A 20571-nucleotide genomic window follows, 5' to 3' on the forward strand; every position below is an offset into this window, starting at 1 on the left:
AGTCTAAGAAATTTGTAGAACATATTGTTGTTAATTGACCATGTTGATTTGCCATAATTTATCACATTCACACATATTCATTGCAAAAACATCTTCTTTTTCATAAGTGTAATAGGAGCTTGTGTTTCTGTATCTTTTCTTTAAAGAATCATCATGATAGCTTCTGTTCCCTTCACATTCGAGACATAAATGAGATCTTCAGGAAAATATCTACTCCTAATATCTTTATCTGAAAAAACAAAACAAAAAATATGCTTTGACATAGTTTGACATATTTTTACAAGATTGTACATACTGAAATGTCTTGCCTGCTTTATGGTCATGATTGAACTTTCTGTTGCATGTTTCAATCTGAAGAATATACCACAATTAGTTCCTAAAACATATACACATGACTAAATTTTTCTTCCAACATGATTTTTATTTATTTACTAATCAAGGTGAGAGAAGACAATGAAAAGTAGATAAACATATATAGATTACCGTAGCTTCTCAACTTTAATTTGATATCAACAAAATGTATTGTGGCAATTTCTCAAATATCAGTGGTGGATCCAAGGGGAGGGTTCCGGTGGTTGGAACCCCCCTTTTTTTGAGACGATCAATGCACTTGAATGGAGACATTTAGTTTGAACCCCCCCCCTTTAGAAATGTCTGAATTCACCCCTGAATATAATACAGGTTACCCAATCATCACAGTTGGTTGACCATTATGGATAAACCATTTCACAGATGATATCGGATGTTTCTTACTTCGTACCTGCAATCCCCTTTCCTTTTCATGAATGTGACCTACCGAAATAAACTATATATACCAAGTTTGTAATAACATGTGCAACACGAAGGGTGCCACATGTGGAGCAGGATCTGCTTACCCTTCTGGAGACCCTGAGATCACCCCCAGTTTTTGGTGGGGTTTGTGTGGCTCAGTTTTTAGTTTTTAATGTTGTTTCTAGTGTACTATTAATTGTCTGTTTGTCTTTTTCATTTTTAGCCATGGCTTTGTCAGTTTATTTTCGATTTATGAGTTTGAATGTTGCTATGGTATATTTCACCCCTCTTTTTTTTAACAGGAGGTTAATAAGCTGTAATTAGCAATGGATGTTAGTAGCCATTTAATTCTTTTAAATTAAAACTAGTCTGAAGTACTGAACCATGTTTGATTGAAATATTTGTCGATGCTATAATGACACACTTCTTCAAACATCAGTAACAGTTATAATCATACCTTTGCTGACTTCAGCATTTCATTATGTCTTCAGTTTCTTTTCTCATCTGTCAAAGTATCAATATTATATATGTAGCATACCACCATCTTGATGCATTCTGTATTACAAATAGTTACTCAACAGTTTTATCGTAGCAATCTTTTGGTGTTTTTTTTTTTATCAGGAACTACATGTTCTATATTCTGGAAATCTTACAATGCATGGAAAAGCTGAAATTATAAATTAGGTAAATAAATTTTAATCAATATGAAACGACACAATCAGCTTTTTTAATGATAAATGTGTACTAAGTTTCAAATTGATTGGACTTTAACTTCATCAAAAACTACCTTGACTAAAAAAAATTTAACCTGAAACTGAGGGAACACTTTTAATTTCTATGTTCAGTGAACCATAAAAATGGGGTCAAAAGTCTTTAATTTGGTTTTAAAATAAGAAAGATCATATCATAAGGAACATTTGTACTAAGTTTCAAGTTGATTGGACTTCAGCTTCATCAAAAACTATCTTGACCAAAAACATTAACCTGAAGTGGGAAGAATGGATGGACAGACAAACAAACAGACGAAAGGACGCACAGACTAGAAAACATAATGCTTCTCTACTATTGTAGGTAGAGCATAAAAATTCATAAAAGAACTAGCAAAAAAAGGCACCAACAAAAAGAAACAAATCTAAAGTAATTGTCCATTAACCAGGAAACCCTTGTTTTTCCCCTTTTGTTGCTCCTAATTCATAAACAGATTGAGTCATAACTCCAATATTCCAACCCTTACTATCCTTTGGAGTTTTGTGGTGTGGAAACTTCAGGCAATTCTATAAACTGTTCTACAAATTATTGTCTGGACAATAGAAAATTGATTATTTGGGCCCCTTTTATACCCCTTTTTCCTACACCAAAGGGACCATAAATTAACCCCCAAATCAATCCAAACCTTCCTTTTTGTGGTTTCAAACTTCAAAGATTTATATTTACTTATGCTAAAACTATTGGCATTTTTTTTTAATTAAACTTAAGTTATTGGCAAATTTCCAATGGATTTTATTAATACTGAAGTTATATATAGATATAGGAAGATGTGGTGTGAGTGCCAATGAGACAACTCTCCATCCAAATAACAATTTAAAAATTAAACCATTATAGGTTAAAGTACGGCCTTCAACAAGGAGCCTTGGCTCACACCGAACAACAAGCTATAAAGGGCCCCAAAATTACTAGTGTAAAACCATTCAAACGGGAAAACCAACGGTCTAATCTATATAAACAAAATGTTGGTAAATTTCAAAATCACATCTTTAAGGTGGTACCCAACACAGAAACTAAAATTAATTTGGCTCGTTTAATTTTCTTAAAATTTTGACAAAGTATTTACTTTGACTCTTTGACAAAAATATAAAAATTTAAATTTTTTTGAACCAACCGTTTTATCAGAAAAATTACACTGGTTATATAGCAGTTTGACAAACACTCATTTTGATCATTGAAAAGCTTAATATCCCTTTAACAACACAACGTAATTAAAACGTTTAGCTGACTTTACAGAGTTATCTCCCTGTAGTGTTAGGTACCACCTTAAAAGTTGTGTGAAATAATTCAAATATAACTTTTGGATTACCTCCCTTACACAGCTTTCAAATTGTCTTGACTATCCTTTAACCAGAAAAATAATTGTTTTTCATCTTTTTTGCCCCTTATTCATAAATGGTTTTATCTATATCCTTAGCCAATCCTTACCATCCCATAGTAGTATAGAGCATTGGGGTATAATTTTAGAAAGATCATACACTTTTACACAAGTCATTAACTTAAAACTACAAAAATGCTTGTGTTTGGCCCATCATTCTTGACTGTTTGCCCCATAACCCTAAAAATAAATTCCAACCTTCTTCTTATAATATTTAACATTGTGGTACAATTTCAGAGGAATTGAAATACTTATACACAACTTATTGTCCTGAAACTAGATAAATGCTTGTTTTGGTCCCCTTATCCTAAACCTTAGGGACCATAACCCCCAATATCAATCCCAAGCTTCCTTTTGTTGTTTTAAACATTGTGTTAAAATTCTATTCATTTCTATTAACATGATTAACTTATACTAAAGTTATTATCTGGAAACCATCCGTCTTCGAACGATGCTCAGCTGACCACAAAGCAATGTGATACCAATATAATTATATGATTGCAAAAATTTTATGGTTGTATAAAAAGGTATTCTAGACTTTAAACTAGAGGCTCTAAAGAACCTGTGTCGCTCACCTTGGTCTACATGTATGTGAATATTAAACAAAGGAAGCTGATGGATTCATGACAAAATTGTGTTTTGGTGATGGTGATGTGTTTGTACATCTTACTTTACTGAACATTCTTGCTGCTTAAAATTATCTCTATATATAATGAACTTGACCCAGTAGTTTTAGTGGAAAATGTTAGTAAAAATTTACAAATTTGATGAAAATTGTTAAAAAATGACTATAAAGGACAATAACTCCATAGGGGATTAATTGACCTTGTTGACCATTTCGGTCATGTTGACTTATTTGTAAATCTTTCTTTGCTAAACATTATTGCTGTTTACAGTTTATCTCTATCTATAATAATATTAAAGATAAAAACCAAAAACAGCAAAATTTCCTTAAAATTACTAAATCAGGGGCAGCAACCCAACAATGGGTTGTCTGATTCATCTGAAAATTTCAGGTCAGATAGATCTTCACCTGTTAAACAATTATACCAATTTTACCCTTGTCAGATATATGCTCTAAATGCTTTGGTTTTTGAGTTATAAGCCAAAAACTGTATTTTACCCCTATGTTCTATTTTTAGCCATGGCGGCCATCTTGGCTGGTTGGCCGGGTCATCTGACATATTTTTTTAACAAGATACCACAATGATGATTGTGGCCAAGTTTGGTTTAATTTGGCCCAGTAGTTTCAGAGTTCTAGAAGATTTTTGTAAAGGTAACAACGCCGGAAGCAAAGTGATGGGAAAAGCTCAGTAGGCCCTTTGGGCTAGGTGAGCTAAACATTACTTTTTTCTAGTTTATAACTGAGTGAAGGCAATATTATATATACCAAATAAATCATCAAATTCGAAACATATTTCTATGTTGATTAAAATGAAGCTTTTTTATTATTTGATGCAAATTTTATGTTCGGAGAGCATTCTACAGCTATTTTCCAGTATTCATTTAGGAATTACTTGATCATCAAAAAAGCGGTGTTTAAAATATAATACAGGGGACTCATATTCATTTTAACTTTATTTCGTGCTGCTACTTTTGATTTTACACAGTTAAGATGGCTCAGACTTATTCAAAGTCTCTATCAGAATGCCGTATTATTTTAATCTTTACAAAGAGTACCTCAAATTTGTCGAAAAAAAATAGGGGTTCCAGACCATTTAAGCTCAAAATTTTACTTTAAATAGGTACAAGCATGTTAAAGGGACCATTTTCAATGAAATGATAGGGAAAATAGAGGTGCTGACATATTTTTATGGGATATCAAATAAAAACTGTCTGTGACACCTCAGGTGTGACCTGGTCCAAATCTGTAATGTACAAAGCTGAAATACAGCTTCAAATATTAAGCAAATACAAGGACTTATATATACATGTATGCGTCCCTGGCAAATACAAGGGTCACCAATAAGGAAAAATAAAATTTTTGCCTTAAAACCCAAATTTTGGAGGGAAAATGGTGAAATTGGGTGAAATGTCAATTTGAGCCTTTAGCAGACCTGTACAGAAATTGCTAACAAAACCACATAGAAGCACATTTCAGAGATGCAAGTAAGAATTGTATAGCTTAAAATTTATAAAAAAAACATAAATATTTAAAAGTTTTTAGGAAAGTTAATTGTTCAATAACATGTAAATTATTCCTTGTTTTCAAAATTCCAATAGGGAACATACTTTATATAATTGTTTAAATAAACCAATTTTTGAAGACGTTTCGGCCGAAACGTCTTGAAAAATTGGTTTATTTAAACAAATGTAAATTATTGTCACTGATTTTTGTGATAATTGTCTTTTGATGGATCAATAATAAAAACAATGATGTCATGGATGTATGAACTGTAAATCACGAAAACAGGAATTTAATACAAGGATTTACAAGTTCGTTTAAAATTACATTTTGTATATATTCTGAGACTTGTATTAAAAAACAAATTTATATTTTGTTAAAAAAAAGCAATGAATATAAATTAATACATTGTACTCCAGTGTTCTACTATCATGACAGTGACTAAGCAAATAGGGGAAATAACAAATTGGTTGCAGCAAATTTTTCAACAAACTTTAACATGTAATGTTCAAATAATTAACATTATGCAACTGGAGTACAAAAAAAAAAATCAGAGCAAATTGATCCAGGGCGAACAAGTACAAGTGTGAGTGATAAATTTGTCCTGGTAAAATATGTCAGGGCGGACAAATATTACTATATAGTATAAAAAGTCCATGGTTACAGAATTTACTAGTATATATTTAGTCTGATATTAGTTATATATGTCCCCAGACAAATTTTCCTAGGTAATCATGTCCTATAAAATCCTATAAAAGATTCAATTACTTGCATTTGCAAATTTAAATCTTATGTTTTAGTAATGTTTAAGAGTCACATAGTTAAATTTTTGATAAAATTTATGTCCCCAGACTTTTAATTTTCCCACAAAGTCATGTCCATGTCATTAGAAGTCCTAGGTTTAAATGTCTATGCCTTTAATTTTTAAAAGTGAATATGAATGTAATATGTTTTAACATTGTTATAGACAAAACGAAAGAGTTGTGTATCAATCTGTTACAGCTAATTTCCTAAAGCATGTAGAGCAAGACTTAAGTTAGCTTGCTTGCTTTGTATTTAAATTGTACACTCATTAGGATAATATCCAATTAAATTCAAATATTAAATATACAGGTTAAACTATGCCTATATATATTATATAAAGATGACCATCATGTCAATCATATTAGCAAAGCTTGTATAAACAATTATACAAACAAAGAAGGCAAGCCAACCAAAGTTTTGCATTACATGCATTTATAGGAAATTAGCTGTAAATAAAATTTGTCTCCAGACTAATTTTCCTAGGAAATCATGTCCATGTCATATTTTCCTAGAAAATCATGTCCATGTCATTAGTATTGAATTCCTAGGTAAAAATGTCCTAGTCCAAATAATTATGACAGCTTGAAAGGCTATTATATTTTTTTTCTTTGAAGCCTTACTTCGACGAACTAAGTATGGCGTCAAAGAAAAAAAATATAAAAGCCGTTCAACTTACAAGACGTCATAATTTGACGAAGTAAGGCGTCAAAGATAAAAAATATAATAGCCTATCAAGACGTCATAATTATTTGGACTAAAAATGTCCATGTCTTTTATTATAAAAAATGTTATAAGCAAAGGAAACTGAATATTTATGTTTTTAATAATTAGGTTATTAAGGAAATATTCTTCATTTTTATTGGAAAAAAAATTCTTCTATTTTCCAATCTTATCTATAAAAAAAAATCTTCTATTTTAAATATATTTTATGATACAAAAAAACTATTAGAAAAACAAGTCTTGTGACATATTTTCCAAGGAAAACAAGTTACAAACATAAATTACTAGCTATGGACTGATTTTCCTAGAAACATTTGTCCTGGGACTTTAATTCCTAGTAAAATCATGGACATGGACTTAATTAACTAGGAAAAAAAGTCTGGAGAACAAATTTTACAACCGGACCAAATTTACTGTTACACTATTCCAACTAATTATGAAGCCTTGGCCTTGCCAGACGTCATAATTATTTGGACTACTGTTACACTAGGACCACAGGCACTAGACGTTCCCCCTTTTATTAATTTCTTGATTAGCTACTGTCACGGTGTATTTGTATATATACAGAAGAATTCTAGAGTTTTGTATCACTTTGACAGTCAAATCCTGACACAGCAGCCCAACTGAGACCAGATACCATTTTTATTCATGAGTTATGATCAGTATCAGATATAAATGAGGGGGAGGACAGGGATAAGGGAGACAGGGAGAAAGGAGGTAGGAGAAAGGGGTGGGAGAAAGGGGGTAGGTGAAAGGAGAGGAAGGTTGGGAAAAAGGAGAAGTTGGAGAAAAAAATAAAATATGAAGAAATAAAATATCTTTTTTTTTCCGGTAAATAAAAATAAAAAAAATAAGGAGAAGAGGGGTAGGAGAAAGGAGAAAATGGGTGAGAGAAGGAAAAGGAGTACCCCCCTGTCTAGTCCAAATAATTGTGACGTCTTGAAAGGCTATTATAATTTTTTCTGTGACGCCTTACATCGACGATCCAAATAAGTCGATGTAAGGCGTCAAGAAAAAAATTATAATAGCCTTTCAAGACGTCATAATTATTTGGACTACCCCCTGTCCTCCCCCTCATAAATGCTTTTTCAGATCCTTTTTTCGTTTGTTCTATTAAAATCTTACCACGTAAATTCCTTAACTCTCTTTTTTATTTAATTGAATGTTGATTTTGTTTGCCTCAAAACAAACTGTTTTTCCTGTGAATAATTTCAATCTCCTTGCTTCTAGTATGAAAAATTTATCTTTGACAGACGACGCGAGCACGAATCGCAATCTGTCAACAAAGTTCTAAATGCACATAAAAATAGTCCGCTGTCGAGTTTTAATTTGATTTAGAATGACAAGACATTTCATCGTTCTTTGTAGAACAAACCATGATATCAATACACATTTGTATTTTATTGATCTTTCTAGGGATGTTGCGACTTTAATAATAAATATTCGTGTAGTAATATGCCCTAACTTTTCTGTACGAAAGGAGACCGTAACACAGAGACAGAGCAAACGAAACTTGAGGATGAAGATGAAGATGTGTTGATAAGATTTGATACGTAAAATGCATAATACTTAAATTTTCTCGGTGAAAAGTCACTTACTATTATGTCTCTTTCAAAACTGCCATTAAGGAAACACGCATTAAAATACCCGTTTGGAAAAAAAGGGGGGGGGGGGGGGGGTCTCAACGGAAGATTCCGTGGAACGTTCGGTCTGATATATATATATATATATATATATTTAGCCGTCATGTTAAGAATGTAAATTATTTGAATTAATATGGGGAAGTTTGTTGAAATGTTCGCGATTATGGCCAGATAATTGTTTTCCATTGATTTGTGACTAATAAACTTTTGAGCTGCAAAAAAACCCAGTTTCCTTTAACGAAGCTATCCACTGGATTTTAGGGGGGGGGGGGGGGGGGGCGGAGGATTAAAATTTGAAAAAATAGGCAAGGCAGGAGTTTTGAACTTGCAAAAAAAAATAAGACACTTTTGGTAAAAAAGTCAGGACCAGAGACATATAATACAATGTATTATATGTCTCTGGCAGGACCGAACACAGTGAAAAATAAAAAGGCAGGACAGAGATTACAGCTAAAAAAAAGGCAGGACAAAATTTACATTAATTGTCATCCTGCCATTTTTTTTTTGCCAAGTTACTCATCCTGCCTTTTTTTTTTACTCAAAATCCTGTCCTGCCTTTTTTTTTAAATTTCATCCTAGCCCCCCCCCCCCCCCCCCCCCCCCCCCCCCCCTAAAAATCAAATGGTAGCTCCCTAAAGCAATTTTTAAAATCCATATTGCAAAGACACACAAAAAAAAGAAAAACCTAAAAAAAGTATGGATGTCAAATGATTGCTTACTCCTTAGAAAAGTGCGTTCCCTTGGAAATAAATTAGGTAAAGCCCCTACCGGTAATTATGATTGACTTATTGCAACTGTAAAAGAGAGTACAATAAATTGAAAAATAAATTAAAAAAGTATTTTTTTCATTCCTTAACCCTCTCCCTTTCACACCGGTACAGCTTACCGGTGAAGCCAATTTTAAGAATTTTTGGGTGCATTTAGACTTGTTCCGTCGCATCAAACCTCTATCATTATTAGTTAATAAACAAGTCGCCCCTTACTGATGTGTAATTTTTCTTTAAAAACCATTTATTTTTCTTCGAATTTTGAGGGATATTCTCAAAAAGAAGTGCAAAGAAAACTGCTCTTTTAAGAGGATTTATGACTTTTCTCAATAACTGTGCAGTGAGTTTTTGAAGAATAGTATTAAACTAATAGTTCTAACTTGTACACTAGTTGCAAATGGATTTTTTTATTGTAGCAGCGCAATCACAAACTTGAAATGCGCTAAAAATCCGAAGTCATTTCTTAAAGATATTACGAGAAAAGAGACAAAAACCACTAAAATATTCTATTTTTAGCTCACCTGGCCCGAAGGGCCAAGTGAGCTTTTCCCATCACTTTGCGTCCGGCGTCCGTCGTCCTGCGTCCGTCGTCCGTCGTCGTCCTGCGTCCGTCGTCGTTAACTTTTACAAAAATCTTCTCCTCTGAAACTACTGGGCCAAATTAAACCAAACTTGGCCACAATCATCATTGGGGTATCTAGTTTAAAAAATGTGTCCGGTGACCCGGCCAACCAACCAAGATGGCCGCCATGGCTAAAAATAGAACATAGGGGTAAAATGCAGTTTTTGGCTTATAACTCGAAAACCAAAGCATTTAGAGCAAATCTGACATGGGGTAAAAATGTTGATCAGGTCAAGATCTATCTGCCCTGAAATTTTCAGATGAATCGGTCAATCGGTTGTTGGGTTGCTGCCCCTGAATTGGTAATTTTGAAGAAATTTTGCTGTTTTTGGTTATTATCTTGAATATTATTATAGTTAGAGATAAACTGTAACAGTAATAATGTTCAGCAAAGTAAGATCTACAAATAAGTCAACATGACCAAAATGGTCAGTTGACCCGTTTAGGAGTTATTGCCCTTTATAGTCAATTTTTAACCATTTTTCGTTAATTAAAGTAATCTTTTACAAAAATCTTCTCCTCTGAAACTACTTGGCCAAATTAATCCAAACTTGGCCACAATCATCTTTGGGGTATCTAGTTTAAAAAATGTGTGGCGTGACCTGGTCAACCAACCAAGATGGCCGCCACGGCTAAAAATAGAACAAAGGGGTAAAATGCAGTTTTTGGCTTATAACTCAAAAACCAAAGCATTTTGAGGAAATCTGACATGGGATAAAAATGTTTATCAGGTCAAGATCTATCTGCCCTAAAATTTTCAGATGAATCGGTCAATCGGTTGTTGGGTTGCTGCCCCTGAATTGGTAATTTTGAAGAAATTTTGCTGTTTTTGGTTATTATCTTGAATATTATTATAGATAGAGATAAACTGTAAACAGCAATAATGTTCAGCAAAGTAAGATCTACAAATAAGTCAACATGACCAAAATGGTCAGTTGACCCGTTTAGGAGTTATTGCCCTTTATAGTCAATTTTTAACCATTTTTCGTAAATTAAAGTAATCTTTTACAAAAATCTTCTCCTCTGAAACTACTTGGCCAAATTAATCCAAACTTGGCCACAATCATCTTTGGGGTATCTAGTTTAAAAAATGTGTGGCGTGACCTGGTCAACCAACCAAGATGGCCGCCGTCGCTAAAAATAGAACATAGGGGTAAAATGCAGTTTTGGGCTTATAACTCAAAAACCAAAGCATTTTGAGGAAATCTGACAGTGGATAAAAATGTTTATCCGGTCAAGAACTATCTGCCCTGAAATTTTCAGATGAATCGGTCAATCGGTTGTTGGGTTGCTGCCCCTGAATTGGTAATTTTGAAGAAATTTTGCTGTTTTTGGTTATTATCTTGAATATTATTATAGTTAGAGATAAACTGTAAACAGCAATAATGTTCAGCAAAGTAAGATCTACAAATAAGCAATATAGGAAAGGTGTACTGACATAAGTAGTCTCTAAACACATAAGCTCCATGGAGCTTTCGTTAGTAGAAGCCATATTAACTATGTGTATCAGTGAGAAAAATGTAAAAGCATAAAAATATAGTATATACCAATACACATAATTAACAGCGCCTGGTGATGTTTGATAGCCTGACCGGTTTCGGTCCATAAAGGACCTTCATCAGAGGCAGAATGGTGGATTAATGTGTGCACCCTATTTATATAGATATGGTAACCGGCGGTTGAGTTAACCGGCGGTTGGGTTAACCGGCGGTTGCGTTAACCGGCGGTTGAGTTAACCGGCGGTTGAATTTACCGGCGGTTGAGTTAACCGGTGAAAAATCTCAGTGGGATTTTCCATGGTTACAATTATCTATATTTAGCTAATGTTCATGTTACAGTAAACTTTTTGACATGTTACGGTAAACATTTTTACACTATACGGTAAACATGTGACCTGATGATATAACCATATTTGGGCTTTAGCATTGGATAATGGGTGTTTTAATAATTTAAGAAGTACATAGTAATCATTTAGTCTTGATCTTTGGCTAATGATCCACCTAAATATCAAGTCTTGGAATAGTATTTCATGGTAGTTATGTGATCTTAATATTTGGCTTATGATACACCTAAATATCAAGTCTTGAAATAGTACTTCCTAGTAGTCATGCAGTCTTGACCTCAGGCTTATGATACACCTGTATATCAAGTCTTGAAATAGTAATTCATGGTAGTCATGCAGTCTTGATCTTTGGCTTATGATACACCTAAATATCAAGTCTAATAATAGTATTTCATGGTAGTCATGCAGTCTTGACGTTTTAGCTTGTGATACACCAAAACATCAAGTCAAAACTATTACCCCCCCCCTAACCAAATAAAATTTGGTTTAGGGGGGGGGGTTCTTATTGAGAATGCTTCATTTAAGCCTTTAGTACTCCTTTCAAGATCAAAGGTAGATGAATATTAATCCTCAGTGTTAGAAAGTTTTCAACACCTTAAGTTTGTAATGTAGGTATTACATATATACATCAATTTCAGGTAATCGCTAGGCTTACGCTTAGAGGTCCTATGCCAGTGAAAAATCAATAGGCAATATAGGAAAGGTGTACTGACATAAGTAGTCTCTAAACACATAAGCTCCATGGAGCTTTCGTTAGTAGAAGCCATATTAACTATGTGTATCAGTGAGAAAAATGTAAAAGCATAAAAATATAGTATATACCAATACACATAATTAACAGCGCCTGGTGATGTTTGATAGCCTGACCGGTTTCGGTCCATAAAGGACCTTCATCAGAGGCAGAATGGTGGATTAATGTGTGCACCCTATTTATATAGATATGGTAACCGGCGGTTGAGTTAACCGGCGGTTGGGTTAACCGGCGGTTGCGTTAACCGGCGGTTGAGTTAACCGGCGGTTGAATTTACCGGCGGTTGAGTTTAAGTAGGTGTTGAAAACTTTCTAACACTGAGGATTAATATTCATCTACCTTTGATCTTGAAAGGAGTACTAAAGGCTTAAATGAAGCATTCTCAATAAGAACCCCCCCCCCCTAAACCAAATTTTATTTGGTTAGGGGGGGGGTAATAGTTTTGACTTGATGTTTTGGTGTATCACAAGCTAAAACGTCAAGACTGCATGACTACCATGAAATACTATTATTAGACTTGATATTTAGGTGTATCATAAGCCAAAGATCAAGACTGCATGACTACCATGAATTACTATTTCAAGACTTGATATACAGGTGTATCATAAGCCTGAGGTCAAGACTGCATGACTACTAGGAAGTACTATTTCAAGACTTGATATTTAGGTGTATCATAAGCCAAATATTAAGATCACATAACTACCATGAAATACTATTCCAAGACTTGATATTTAGGTGGATCATTAGCCAAAGATCAAGACTAAATGATTACTATGTACTTCTTAAATTATTAAAACACCCATTATCCAATGCTAAAGCCCAAATATGGTTATATCATCAGGTCACATGTTTACCGTATAGTGTAAAAATGTTTACCGTAACATGTCAAAAAGTTTACTGTAACATGAACATTAGCTAAATATAGATAATTGTAACCATGGAAAATCCCACTGAGATTTTTCACCGGTTAACTCAACCGCCGGTAAATTCAACCGCCGGTTAACTCAACCGCCGGTTAACGCAACCGCCGGTTAACCCAACCGCCGGTTAACTCAACCGCCGGTTACCATATCTATATAAATAGGGTGCACACATTAATCCACCATTCTGCCTCTGATGAAGGTCCTTTATGGACCGAAACCGGTCAGGCTATCAAACATCACCAGGCGCTGTTAATTATGTGTATTGGTATATACTATATTTTTAAGATCTACAAATAAGTCAACATGACCTAAATGGTCAATTGACCCCTTAAGGAGTTATTGCCCTTTATAGTCAATTTTTAACAATTTTCATTAATTTGGTAAATTTATGTAAATTTTTACCAAATATAGTTCTCTGTTACTAATGGGCAAAGTTCATGATAGATATAATTGTAAGAAGCAAAATCGTTCAGTAAAGTAAGAACTTCAAACACATCACCATCACCAAAATACAATTTTGTCATGAATCCATTTGTGTCCTTTGTTTAATATGCACATAGACCAAGGTGAGCGACACAGGCTCTTTAGAGCCTCTAGTTTTTTTTCAAAGTTGAAATAGATGTAACAAAACATGGTTCCGTAAGTGTTGCGGTATGCTAAAGTTGAAAACACTTTTGTTTGAATAAAGGAACATGTATATTTCAATGAAAAAATTACATTTTAAAGAGTGGATTCCTCCCAGATTTGCGTAAAAATCATGCATTTGGCAACAAAAAAATATCATCTGAACACATAATTCCAAAAAAGAAAACAAACTGGGTGAGAATCTTTATATTATATTTTTTTTTTTAATTTCTTCCGTAGTAGTAGACTTAAGTACTTAAATTTCAATAAATTCATTACAATGTCAGTGGCGTAGGGGTACGATGATCTATCCCAAGGCGCTAAGATTGAGAGTTCGAATCTCACTGCCGGAGTTGGAAAAATAGTTTCCTATATTAAATGTAACTTAACTTAACTTTACTTTCAATTTCAAAAAGAAAACCTACAGAACTTTTTTAAAAGAATGTCCGAGCCAAATTACCCCCCCCCCCTTTTTTTTTACCCCCTTTGCTCCATCGGGCTCGGTCAAGGGTGTCCCAGAACAAGCTAGCATTGGTAATTCAATGAATTTTCCCTTGTAAAAACAAAGTTTAGGTTGCTGATTGATTGAAAACGAATTAGACAAAAAACTAGGGTCCAATTTTGAAATCGGACAAAAATGCCGTCCAAAATCAGTTATTTTGAATGTTACGGACATCTATATTTTGAGGCCTATAGCACGTTATGCGTCTATTTATACCACTATGATAACTTATATAGCTTCAACAGACTCGAGGCATTGTGTTTCCACCAAAACCTGACCCTATTAGCCCACCAATATGTCTCTGCATGACTTTTTGCCCAAGGATTTCGTATTTTTTCACCTTTTCTCGAACAGTCACGTGACTTTTGGAAATATACCACGTGACCAAAAAATGACGAATTATCTTCAAACTTAATTTTTTGAAATATTTTACCAATTATCTTTCATTTGAGCCCAACATGGCATGTGTATGACCATTGATGCGAATGCAGTATTCATTTAAACTTCAATAATGTCTTTTCGATAAGTAAAGGTCTAAAATGCCTGAAAGGGAAAGGGTTAATAAAACAAATAAATGAGATAAACCCAAAGAACACCAAAAAATTTTGGGGAAGCATTAATAATTACAAAAAAAAGAATAATAATTGTGAGCCTGCTATTTCTGCCAAAGAATGGGAGATTCACTATAGAAATTTGCTTGTTTCAAGTAATAATGATACAACTGATACAAATCAAAATATAGAGAACAAAAATCACAACTTTTCTAATACATCCCTTAATGTCCCTATTACACGTAAAGAAATCAAAGACTGTATTAAGAAGTTAAAAAAGGGAAAATCTGGAGGTCCTGATTTGATAATTAATGAATTTCTAAAGGTGTGGTCAAACACTCTAGTTTTACTTTTGACCAAACTTTTTAATAAGATAGTTAACTCAGAAAAATTCCCCAAAATTTTGAACATTTCTCTATTGACATCAATTTATAAATCTGGTGACCCATCTGATTGTGGGAACTATAGAGGTATAAGCATAACAAGCTGTCTTGGTAAAGTCTTTACATCCATTTTACAAAAACGACTTGGTGATTTTCTTGAAACACATAATTTATTATTTTCAAATCAAGGTGGTTTTAGAAAAAAATTACAGAACTGTAGATCATGTCTTTATTTTAAAAACAATAATAAACAAATATTTGTTTAAATGTAAAAAGAAACTATATGTGTGTTTTGTAGATTTTAAAAAGTCTTTTGACAGTGTCTGGAGATCAGCTATGTTCTTAAAATTACAAAATAAAGAAATACAAGGCAAATTTTATAATATACTGCATGACATGTACTCTAATACCTTATATTCATGTAAATATCAAAATATGTTTACCAAGCCTTTTCTTGATAATCAGGGTGTCAAACAAGGTGACAGTTTAAGTCCAACTTTATTTACTGTAAATTCAGAAATTATTGCGAGGTTTTGATTATTGCGAAAAATGTGACAGACTTGTAAACGCAATAATTTTAACTCGCATTTTAAAATCATTGATATGAATTAAACAGGATTTTTCTCAAAATCATTATAATTAAAATCGCATTTAAGTCTAAAATGACAAAATCGCAATAATAAATGCACGCAATAATTTCTGAATTTACAGTAATTTATTTGTTGATGACATAGAAAAATACTTAGATACAAACTTAACTAGTGCAGTAAATTTAAATGGTCAAGAAGTGAACCATTTATTGTATGCTGATGATTTATTATTGATATCGGAATATGCAGATGGTCTCCAGAACTCTCTTGATTCTTTACAAAAACATAGTACTGAATGGAAACTGGACTTGAACCTTAAGAAAACAAAAATTATAATTTTCTCTAAAACTAAAAGTAAATTAAAAAAACGTTTACTTTTATTACAGTTCTAATGCAATTGAAATTGTTGATTGTTATAAATACTTAGGAGTTGATTTTCATAGCTCTGGAAAATTTATACAAGCAGTGTCAAGCCTCTTAGATAAAGCTAAAACAGCATATTTTGCATTGCAGTCAAAATTACCATATAGTGAAAATTTGTCTGTTAAGACTTGGCTCCAGCTTTTTAATTCAATGATAACTCCTATTTTAACTTATGGATCAGAAGTATGGTTATCAGAATTCAAACCAAATTTTGAAGCATTTATAGACAAAAGTAAATTAGACAAAACACAAAACTCCATATTTAAAAACATACTTGTGGTTCATGGAAAGTCTTCCAATCTAGCAGTGCGGTGTGAATTAGGCACTTTACCCATTCGCATTAAATGTTATCAACTTATGTATAAATATTATGAGCGTCTCAGTGATATTGGTGAACGGTCTGGTGGTCCGCATGAAATTTTCAAGGCTGCTTTTGAAGTGGACAAAACTCTCACAAATAGAGAAAATTCATGGTCTTATTATATCTGAATTAATGAAATATATTGCAAAAAATAGCATTGTAATAGTAATTTCAAACAGAAACTAGAAGATTTCTACAAAAATAAAATTATATTTGAACTTTCTAAAATAAAAGATGGACACTGTGGTAAACTTTTATTTTTTAGTAAAATTTAAACAACAAGAATATTTAAATTTTAATATTCCTAAATACATTTTGTACCTTTAACCCTTTCCTCCATAATGACGCCTTTTGACGCCACCCCCCTTACTCAATAATGACGCCTTTGTAGTACCTCAGTTGAAACACTTTGAATACAAAGTGTCTGCAGTTGACTTAATAAAATTGGTATCCATTATGAAAAGGAATATCATAGGAATATATATATATCCGACTCAAATTTATTTGATGAAATAGTTGTTTTTCGCTATGCCTTAATACTTTAAAGCATATGTTCAGCATTTTATCAAAAAAATCCTATGCGAATCAAGTATGCAAAAAAAAAAAATTCAATGGAGGAAAGGGTATATATATAAATTGAAAAAAACTCACTAAATTAAGAATAATGCACACTCATTAGCGATAGAAACTGGGAGGTATGCAAGACCAAAAATACCATCTAATGAGAGATTTTGTAAATTTTGCACAGGAAAAATTGAAAATGAGATTCATTTCTTGACTGAATGTCTGCAATATAACAAAATTAGATCTAAATATAAAATTAATGATATAAATTTAAATAATTTGGATGAAAATTTTACCAAAATGTTAAATCCTATGTCTGAAAAGGAATTAAAATCTATTTGTATGTATAATGAAGAAGCTCTTGATTTGAGAGACCACCATACCGTTTCATCAGGTAATAATCCTTGACAGTAGTTTGTCCATATACATATATATATATATAAATATCTTATATTGTGTGTTTTAAGTAAATATATGAAAATCTAGAATAATACTGAAATATAAGTCATTAAGTCTATGGTATCAATATCAGTTTATGATGTATTTGTATACATAGAATTGGCTTGACTTGTTCCATGAATCGTTATTTCATTTGTGTGTTGTTTTAATATTATTTATTATCTGTATTTGGATCACGCCTCTATTGAGCTCTTTCCAATAAAATATTGAATTGAATTGAATAAACAGGAATCTCGGGAGGGGGCACTTCCTATACATATAAGGTGTCAGCTGGGAACAGTATATTTAATACATGAACACATGTTCCCAATGCATAGTCGGATCCTTGGCCACCCCCCCCCCCCCCTTTCGTGGGAAAAAATTGGTTTATCAGAGGCGGATTTATCATTTAGGAGGGGGCCTTCCCCCCCCCCCCCCTTTTTTGGGAAAAATTTGGTTGCTTATATAGGAAATCACTGAAGCGTGACTGGAGCGGCCCCCTCTTAGGTCAGTCAGTGGGCCCCACTTATGAAAATTTTTGGATCCGCCACTGTTTATATATAGGGAATCATTGAAGCATGACTGTAGCTTAAATTTCACATTATTATACAGTTTTCTATCAGAAGCTTTATTTTGCATACCAATTGCTAATATATATGGAGCTGGCATGTCAGTTAACTGCTAGTAGTCTGTTGTTATTTATGTATTATTGTCATTTTGTTTATTTTCTTTGGTTACATCTTCTGACATCAGACTCGGATTTCTCTTGAACTGAATTTTAATGTGCGTTTTGTTATGCGTTTACTTTACTACATTGGTTAGAGGTATAGGGGGAGGGTTGAGATCTCACAAACGTGTTTAACCCCGCCGCATTTATGCGCCTGTCCCAAGTCAGGAGCCTCTGGCCTTTGTTAGTCTTGTATTATTTTAATTTTAGTTTCTTGTGTACAATTTGGAAATTAGTATGGCGTTCATTATCACTGGACTAGTATATATTTGTTTATGGGCCAGCTGAGGGACGCCTCCGGGTGCGGGAATTTCCCGCTACATTGAAGACCTGTTGGTGACCCTCTGCTGTTGTTTTTTATTTGGTCGGGTTGTTGTCTCTTTGACACATTCCCCATTTCCATTCTCAATTTTATTAGTGTGAATTAATTTGCTAGATATGTTCAAAAATTTATATTGTCCGAAATGTTTTAGTTCTTGTTTAATTTCAAAAACTTTTTCTACTAGCAAATGAGAACTGGCAGAAGAAGTTATGTTAGATTTGTGAAGCTCTTGGCTGCATTTATAAGCATCTTTCAATAGACTGATAAAATTGAGAATGGAAATGGGGAATGTGTCAAAGAGACAACAACCGGACCAAATAAAAAACAACAGCAGAAGGTCACCAACAGGTCTTCAATGTAGCGAGAAATTCCCACACCCGGAGGCGTCCTTCAGCTGGCCCCTAAACAAATATATACTAGGTCAGTGATAATGAACGCCATACTAATTTCCAAATTGTACACAAGAAACTAATATAAAAATAATACAAGACTAACAAAGGCCAGAGGCTCCTGACTTAGGACAGGCGCAAAAATGCGGCGGGGTTAAACATGTTTGTGAGATCTCAACCCTCCCCCTATACCTCTAACCAATGTAGAAAAATAAACGCATAACAATAGGCACATTAAAATTCAGTTCAAGAGAAGTCCGAGTCTGATGTCAGAAGATGTAACCAAAGAAAATAAACAAAATGACAATAATACATAAATAACAACAGACTACTAGCAGTTAACTGACATGCCAGCTCCAAACTTCAATTAAACTGACTGAAAGATTATGATTTCAACATATGAATTCAGTTGTAAGATTTTCAAATCGATACCAGTATTTTACAATTGACTTTACAATATCATAATGTAAGGGGAAAAGACTGAAGTGGGGACCCCTTCTTGGACAGTCTATGGGCCCCCTCTTATGAAAATTTCTAGATCCGCCATTGTTTTCTAGTTTAAAAATATGTGAATAGGTGTTGAAAATATTAAGAAATATATTAAGTCAACAAATTAAAAAGAAAATGTGGTACACTGTATGATTGCCAATGAGACAACTCACTATTATGTTTCTAGATAGGCAGAATCAGGTGGCCCGGTCTGACAACACCTTTTGTTAGAAAAATTTAGTTGATTGTATAGGGAATGACTCAAGTAGGGACCCCCTCTTAGGCAGTAAAAGGGCCCCCTCTTATGAAAATTTCTAGATCCACCATTGATTTCTAGTTTAAAAATATGTGAATAGGTGTTGAAATATTCAGAATATTAAGTCAACAAATTAAAAAGAAAATATGGTATACTGTATGATTGCCAATGAGACAAATCTTGTCTCTAGACAATAGACACAATTACATTAGAAATTAACAACTTTAGGTCACTGTATGGCCTGCAACAATGATAAAACCAGAAACTACTATAAGTTACAATAAGGAGGCTCGAGGGTACATGTATAAAAATTTAAGAGAAAAATAAACATTTATTTTTTCATTACAAAGGAGTAGATTCAGTAAGACCCCTTTTTGGCTACAAAATATAGCAGTTTTACAAAATTGTGAAAATGTAATCCTTAAGCTATTTATTGGAAAGTAGCATGCTTCTGCTAAATAAATATAGGATGTTTTTGACAATACAATGCATATATCAGGTACTACATGTAGCATCATTAAGTTATGCTAAATTACTGAAATCTTCAAAATTTTAGATTTTTTGGTAAATTTTAGACGGTTTCCGTCTTAAATGAAAGTGTAAATTTTCCCCTTACATTATGATATTGTAATTATTCGTGTTCATTTATAATATTGAAATGTTAATTATACCCCATGCAACGAGTTGCGGAGGGTATAATGTTTTTGAACTGTTCGTCTGTCCCTCAGTCCTGTTTTTTGTCATCACAACTCCTTTCAAACCATGCATCAGAATTTCATGAAACCTTTTCAGATAATAAGGACATACTATGTAGTTATGCATATTGACGGGAAATTGCGA

General features: G+C 33.2%; 2 long non-coding RNA genes across 4 annotated transcripts in view; one reads left to right on the forward strand and one right to left on the reverse strand.

The window, feature by feature from the left end:
- LOC143042691 (uncharacterized) overlaps nt 1-20571 on the forward strand; it is a 34954-nt gene that overhangs the window by 1517 nt on the left and 12866 nt on the right. The window contains exon 1 of one of the 3 annotated variants that reach the window (XR_012968087.1): nt 8025-8116. The exons of 1 other annotated variant lie outside the window; for it this stretch is intronic. This is a non-coding gene — a long non-coding RNA (uncharacterized LOC143042691). Of the gene's footprint in view, nt 1-8024; nt 8146-20571 lie in introns of those variants that run through there. One more of the 3 variants, XR_012968088.1, reaches the window with a different exon arrangement.
- Nucleotides 123-7779, reverse strand: LOC143042692 (uncharacterized). The gene is made up of 3 exons (XR_012968090.1): nt 7689-7779; nt 1229-1438; nt 123-229 (listed from the first exon to the last, which is right to left on the reverse strand). It is a non-coding gene; the product is annotated as an uncharacterized LOC143042692 (long non-coding RNA).

Source organism: Mytilus galloprovincialis, chromosome 8 (assembly GCF_965363235.1).
Source record: "Mytilus galloprovincialis chromosome 8, xbMytGall1.hap1.1, whole genome shotgun sequence".
NCBI lineage: Eukaryota > Metazoa > Mollusca > Bivalvia > Mytilida > Mytilidae > Mytilus > Mytilus galloprovincialis.